Genomic DNA, 6,158 nt, shown 5'->3' with positions numbered 1-6,158 from the left:
GGTATTGATCCCATAACACCAGGAGAGTTGAATAAGTAGGTATTGATCCCATAACACCAGGAGAGTTGAATAAGTAGGTATTGATCCCATAACAACAGGAGAGTTGAATAAGTAGGTATTGATCCCATAACACCAGGAGAGTTGAATAAGTAGGTATTGATCCCATAACACCAGGAGAGTTGAATAAGTAGGTATTGATCCCATAACACTAGATGAGTTGAATAAGTAGGTATTGATCCCATAACACTAGATGAGTTGAATAAGTAGGTATTGATCCCATAACACCAGGAGAGTTGAATAAGTAGGTATTGATCCCATGACACCAGGAGAGTTGAATAAGTAGGTATTGATCCCATAACACTAGATGAGTTGAATAAGTAGGTATTGATCCCATAACACTAGATGAGTTGAATAAGTAGGTATTGATCCCATAACACCAGGAGAGTTGAATAAGTAGGTATTGATCCCATAACACTAGATGAGTTGAATAAGTAGGTATTGATCCCATAACACTAGATGAGTTGAATAAGTAGGTATTGATCCCATAACACCAGGAGAGTTGAATAAGTAGGTATTGATCCCATAACACCAGGAGAGTTGAATAAAGGTATTGATCCCATAACACTAGATGAGTTGAATAAGTAGGTATTGATCCCATAACACTAGATGAGTTGAATAAGTAGGTATTGATCCCATAACACCAGGAGAGTTGAATAAAGGTATTGATCCCATAACACTAGATGAGTTGAATAAGTAGGTATTGATCCCATGACAGTAGATGAGTTGAATAAGTAGGTATTGATCCCATGACACCAGGAGAGTTGAATAGGTAGGTATTGATCCCATAACACTAGATGAGTTGAATAAGTAGGTATTGATCCCATAACACTAGGAGAGTTGAATAAGTAGGTATTGATCCCATAACACTAGATGAGTTGAATAAGTAGGTATTGATCCCATAACACCAGGAGAGTTGAATAAGTAGGTATTGATCCCATAACACTAGATTAGTTGAATAAGTAGGTATTGATCCCATAACACTAGGAGAGTTGAATAAGTAGGTATTGATCCCATGACACCAGGAGAGTTGAATAAGTAGGTATTGATCCCATAACACTAGATGAGTTGAATAAGTAGGTATTGATCCCATGACACCAGGAGAGATGAATAAGTAGGTATTGATCCCATAACACTAGATGAGTTGAATAAGTAGGTATTGATCCCATAACACTAAATGAGTTGAATAAGTAGGTATTGATCCCATGACACTAGGAGAGTTGAATAAGTAGGTATTGATCCCATAACACTAGGAGAGTTGAATAAGTAGGTATTGATCCCATGACACTAGATGAGTTGAATAAGTAGGTATTGATCCCATAACACTAGATGAGTTGAATAAGTAGGTATTGATCCCATAACACTAGATGAGTTGAATAAGTAGGTATTGATCCCATAACACCAGGAGAGTTGAATAAGTAGGTATTGATCCCATAACACTAGAAGAGTTGAATAAGTAGGTATTGATCCCATAACACCAGGAGAGTTGAATAAGTAGGTATTGATCCCATGACACCAGGAGAGTTGAATAAGTAGGTATTGATCCCATAACACTAGATGAGTTGAATAAGTAGGTATTGATCCCATAACACTAGATGAGTTGAATAAGTAGGTATTGATCCCATAACACCAGGAGAGTTGAATAAGTAGGTATTGATCCCATAACACTAGATGAGTTGAATAAGTAGGTATTGATCCCATAACACCAGGAGAGTTGAATAAGTAGGTATTGATCCCATAACACCAGGAGAGTTGAATAAAGGTATTGATCCCATAACACTAGATGAGTTGAATAAGTAGGTATTGATCCCATAACACTAGATGAGTTGAATAAGTAGGTATTGATCCCATAACACCAGGAGAGTTGAATAAAGGTATTGATCCCATAACACTAGATGAGTTGAATAAGTAGGTATTGATCCCATGACAGTAGATGAGTTGAATAAGTAGGTATTGATCCCATGACACCAGGAGAGTTGAATAGGTAGGTATTGATCCCATAACACTAGATGAGTTGAATAAGTAGGTATTGATCCCATAACACTAGGAGAGTTGAATAAGTAGGTATTGATCCCATAACACTAGATGAGTTGAATAAGTAGGTATTGATCCCATAACACCAGGAGAGTTGAATAATTAGGTATTGATCCCATGGCACTAGATGAGTTGAATAAGTAGGTATTGATCCCATAACACTAGATGAGTTGAATAAGTAGGTATTGATCCCATAACACCAGGAGAGTTGAATAAGTAGGTATTGATCCCATAACACTAGATGAGTTGAATAAGTAGGTATTGATCCCATAACACTAGATGAGTTGAATAAGTAGGTATTGATCCCATAACACTAGATGAGTTGAATAAGTAGGTATTGATCTCATAACACTAGGAGAGTTGAATAAGTAGGTATTGATCCCATAACACTAGATGAGTTGAATAAGTAGGTATTGATCCCATGACACCAGGAGAGTTGAATAAGTAGGTATTGATCCCATAACACTAGATGAGTTGAATAAGTAGGTATTAATCCCATAACACTAGGAGAGTTGAATAAGTAGGTATTGATCCCATGACACCAGGAGAGTTGAATAAGTAGGTATTGATCCCATAACACTAGGAGAGTTGAATAAGTAGGTATTGATCCCATAACACTAGATGAGTTGAATAAGTAGGTATTGATCCCATAACACCAGGAGAGTTGAATAAGTAGGTATTGATCCCATAACACTAGATGAGTTGAATAAGTAGGTATTGATCCCATGACACTAGATGAGTTGAATAAGTAGGTATTGATCCCATAACACTAGGAGAGTTGAATAAGTAGGTATTAATCCCATAACACTAGATGAGTTGAATAAGTAGGTATTGATCCCATAACACTAGGAGAGTTGAATAAGTAGGTATTGATCCCATAACACTAGATGAGTTGAATAAGTAGGTATTGATCCCATAACACCAGATGAGTTGAATAAGTAGGTATTAATCCCATAACACTAGATGAGTTGAATAAGTAGGTATTGATCCCATAACACTAGGAGAGTTGAATAAGTAGGTATTGATCCCATAACACTAGATGAGTTGAATAAGTAGATTTTGATCCCATAACACCAGAAGAGTTGAATAAGTAGGTATTGATCTCATAACACTAGATGAGTTGAATAAGTAGGTATTGATCCCATAACACCAGGAGAGTTGCTGACACGGCAGAAATAAAAGTAGCACTGGATATATGTGGGACGTATTTACCATGTGACAAGTTCTGATTCGTTTTTAGTTTCCTTAAATAACTTAATCACTGTCTGAGAATCTTTAGACTGGTACATGTGTGTACAGGCAAAGTATTTAAACATAGTTAACTTAGTGAAAAAGTGGCTAATACATCATGTTGAACCTTTCCCTTGATTGATCATTGACCCCCATCTCTTTTCCCCTCTCTCTTTCCCCCTCTCTCTTTCCCCCTCTCTCTATCCCCTTCTCTCTATCCCCCTCTCTCTATCCCCCTTTCTCTCTCTATCCCCATCTCTATCCCCCTTTCTCTCTCTATCCCCCCTCTCTATCCCCCCTCTCCAGCCCCCTCTCTCTATCCCCTCTCCAGCCCCCTCTCTCTCTATCCTCCCCTCTCTCTATCCTTCCCTCTCTCTATCCTTCCCTCTCTCTATCCTTCCCTCTCTCTATCCCCTCTCTCTCTCTATCCTTCCCTCTCTCTATCCCCCCCCTCTCCAGCCCCCTCTCTCTATCCCCTCTCTCTCTTTCCTCCCCTCTCTCTATCCTCCCCTCTCTCTATCCTCCCCTCTCTCTATCCTCCCCTCTCTCTATCCTTCCCTCTCTCTATCCTTCCCTCTCTCTATCCTTCCCTCTCTCTCTCTATCCTTCCCTCTCTCTATCCTCCCCCCTCTCCAGCCCCCTCTCTCTATCCCCTCTCTCTATCCCCTCTCTCTCTTTCCTCCCCTCTCTCTATCCTTCCCTCTCTCTATCCTTCCCTCTCTCTATCCCCTCTCTCTCTATCCTTCCCTCTCTCTACCCTTCCCTCTCTCTATCCTTCCCTCTCTCTATCCCCTCTCTCTCTATCCTTCCCTCTCTCTATCCTCTCTATCCCCTATCTCTATCCTCTCTATCCCCCTCTCTCTCTATCCCCCTCTCTCTATCCCCCTCTCTCTATCCCCTTTCTCTCTCACATCCATTCTCTCCTACACATTTCTCTCACTCTATCTCTCCCTCCTACCCCTCTCTCTGCATATTTCTCTCGCTCTCTCTCTTAGGGACCCTCCCTGGCCCGGCTCCCACCAAGGGAGAGTAGAGAGAGGGAGCAGGAAGAGGACTGATAGCCGGCCAGGCCGCTCCTCAGCAGAAGGAGTCTTATCTATAGGCTGCACAAGGCACAAAACGCACCCTCCTTCCTGGGGCTCTGTGGAGGAGGAGGTTAGCTATGTTTACCGTCCCTCGTCCACCACTCCTCCATCCTGGGGCTCTGTGGAGGAGGTTAGCTATGTTTACCGTCCCTCGTCCACCACTCTTCCTTCTTGAGGCTCTGTGGAGGAGGAGGTTAGCTATGTTTACCGACCCTCGTCCACCACTCCTCCATCCTGGGGCTTTGTGGAGGAGGAGGTTAGCTATGTTTACCGTCCCTCGTCCACCACTCCTCCATCCTGGGGCTCTGTGGAGGAGGAGGTTAGCTATGTTTACCGACCCTCGTCCACCACTCCTCCATCCTGGGGCTCTGTGGAGGAGGAGATTAGCTATGTTTACGGACCTTCGTCAATCACTCCTCCTTCCTGAGGTGTTCATCTTCCTCTCTTTCTTCATCTGTGTCTTCCTCATCGTGTACTTCAGACTGTAAAGGAGGAAGTGTTTTGCTCTATTTTTGGCCTTGGTCTGTGTGTCTCATCCTGAAAGTTTTCTGCAGCCTCAGATCCTCACTGAAATGACTGGAACTTCTGACAAGGTGGGAGTTAGCAACACAACAGAGCTGCAGGTGAGGTGCCATTAGGACAAAACTTTCCAACTTCAAAACCCAGAGAAAAAAAAATCTATACGGTCTGTAACTGGACAATAACAATGGTCTCCCTCCTCTCTGGTCTACCGATAGACTGGGGCTATAGAGCTGATGGGGTCCAACTACATGGGCTCTAGCAGGGATTGGGGATGACGGTTAGCCTAGGGGGTACTTTCAAACTGCCTGTGAAATCACTCTCGGGAGAGGGATGGAGGGGGGAAAGAGAGACGGGATGGAGGAGAGAGGGGGAAAGTGGTGACTTGGTGTGTGGCTCTTCTCTCACTCTGCCTGGGGACCTCCATTAGGCTCATCTCTGACACTACGGGGGGAAACTGCTGCGCTGAGCATACAGGAAACTGGACCCCTGGCACACACTCAAATATTTCACTAATCCAGTTAGTATTTTAAGAACCATAAATATCCCACATAACATCTACCACAATGTTTGGATTGATCATATTAACAATAAAACATCAAACAGTATTTCATGGTTAAAAAAATATAATGATTTCAGAGTTTTTTGCCAATGGGATCAATAAGTCCTCAAAACAATGCTTTTACTCCACCGTCCTGTATGGAACAGTATTGACTATAATCGGTGTTCTGGTTGGTCGAGGACAGAGACTAATGACCGGTGGAATGCTTGCTTTAATCCCATGTGGCCTAAGCAAGAAGTATATGTGAATGTCTTGCAATATTCCTGAATTACTTAAATTAATAATGAGCTGCATGAACAAAGAGCAAAAACACAGGGGAATGAATCCTGAAAGGCTTCCTATTCCCTAAGGGGTTCTGGTCTAAAGTAGTGCACTATGGAGGGAATAGGGCTCTGGTCTAAAGTAGTGGACTATGGAGGGAATAGGGCTCTGGTCTAAAGTAGGGGACTATGGAGGGAATAGGGCTCTGGTCTATAGTAGGGGACTATGGAGGGAATAGGGCTCTGGTCTAAAGTAGGGGACTATGGAGGGAATAGGGCTCTGGTCTAAAGGAGTGGACTATGGAGGGAATAGGGCTCTGGTCTAAAGTAGTGGACTATGGAGAGAATAGGGCTCTGGTCTAAAGTAGGGGACTATGGAGGGAATAGGGCTCTGGTCTAAAGGAGTGGACT

This window comes from Salvelinus namaycush, chromosome 29, assembly GCF_016432855.1.
Source record: "Salvelinus namaycush isolate Seneca chromosome 29, SaNama_1.0, whole genome shotgun sequence".
Taxonomy (NCBI): Eukaryota; Metazoa; Chordata; class Actinopteri; order Salmoniformes; family Salmonidae; genus Salvelinus; species Salvelinus namaycush.
This window is presented reverse-complemented; position numbering follows the sequence as displayed.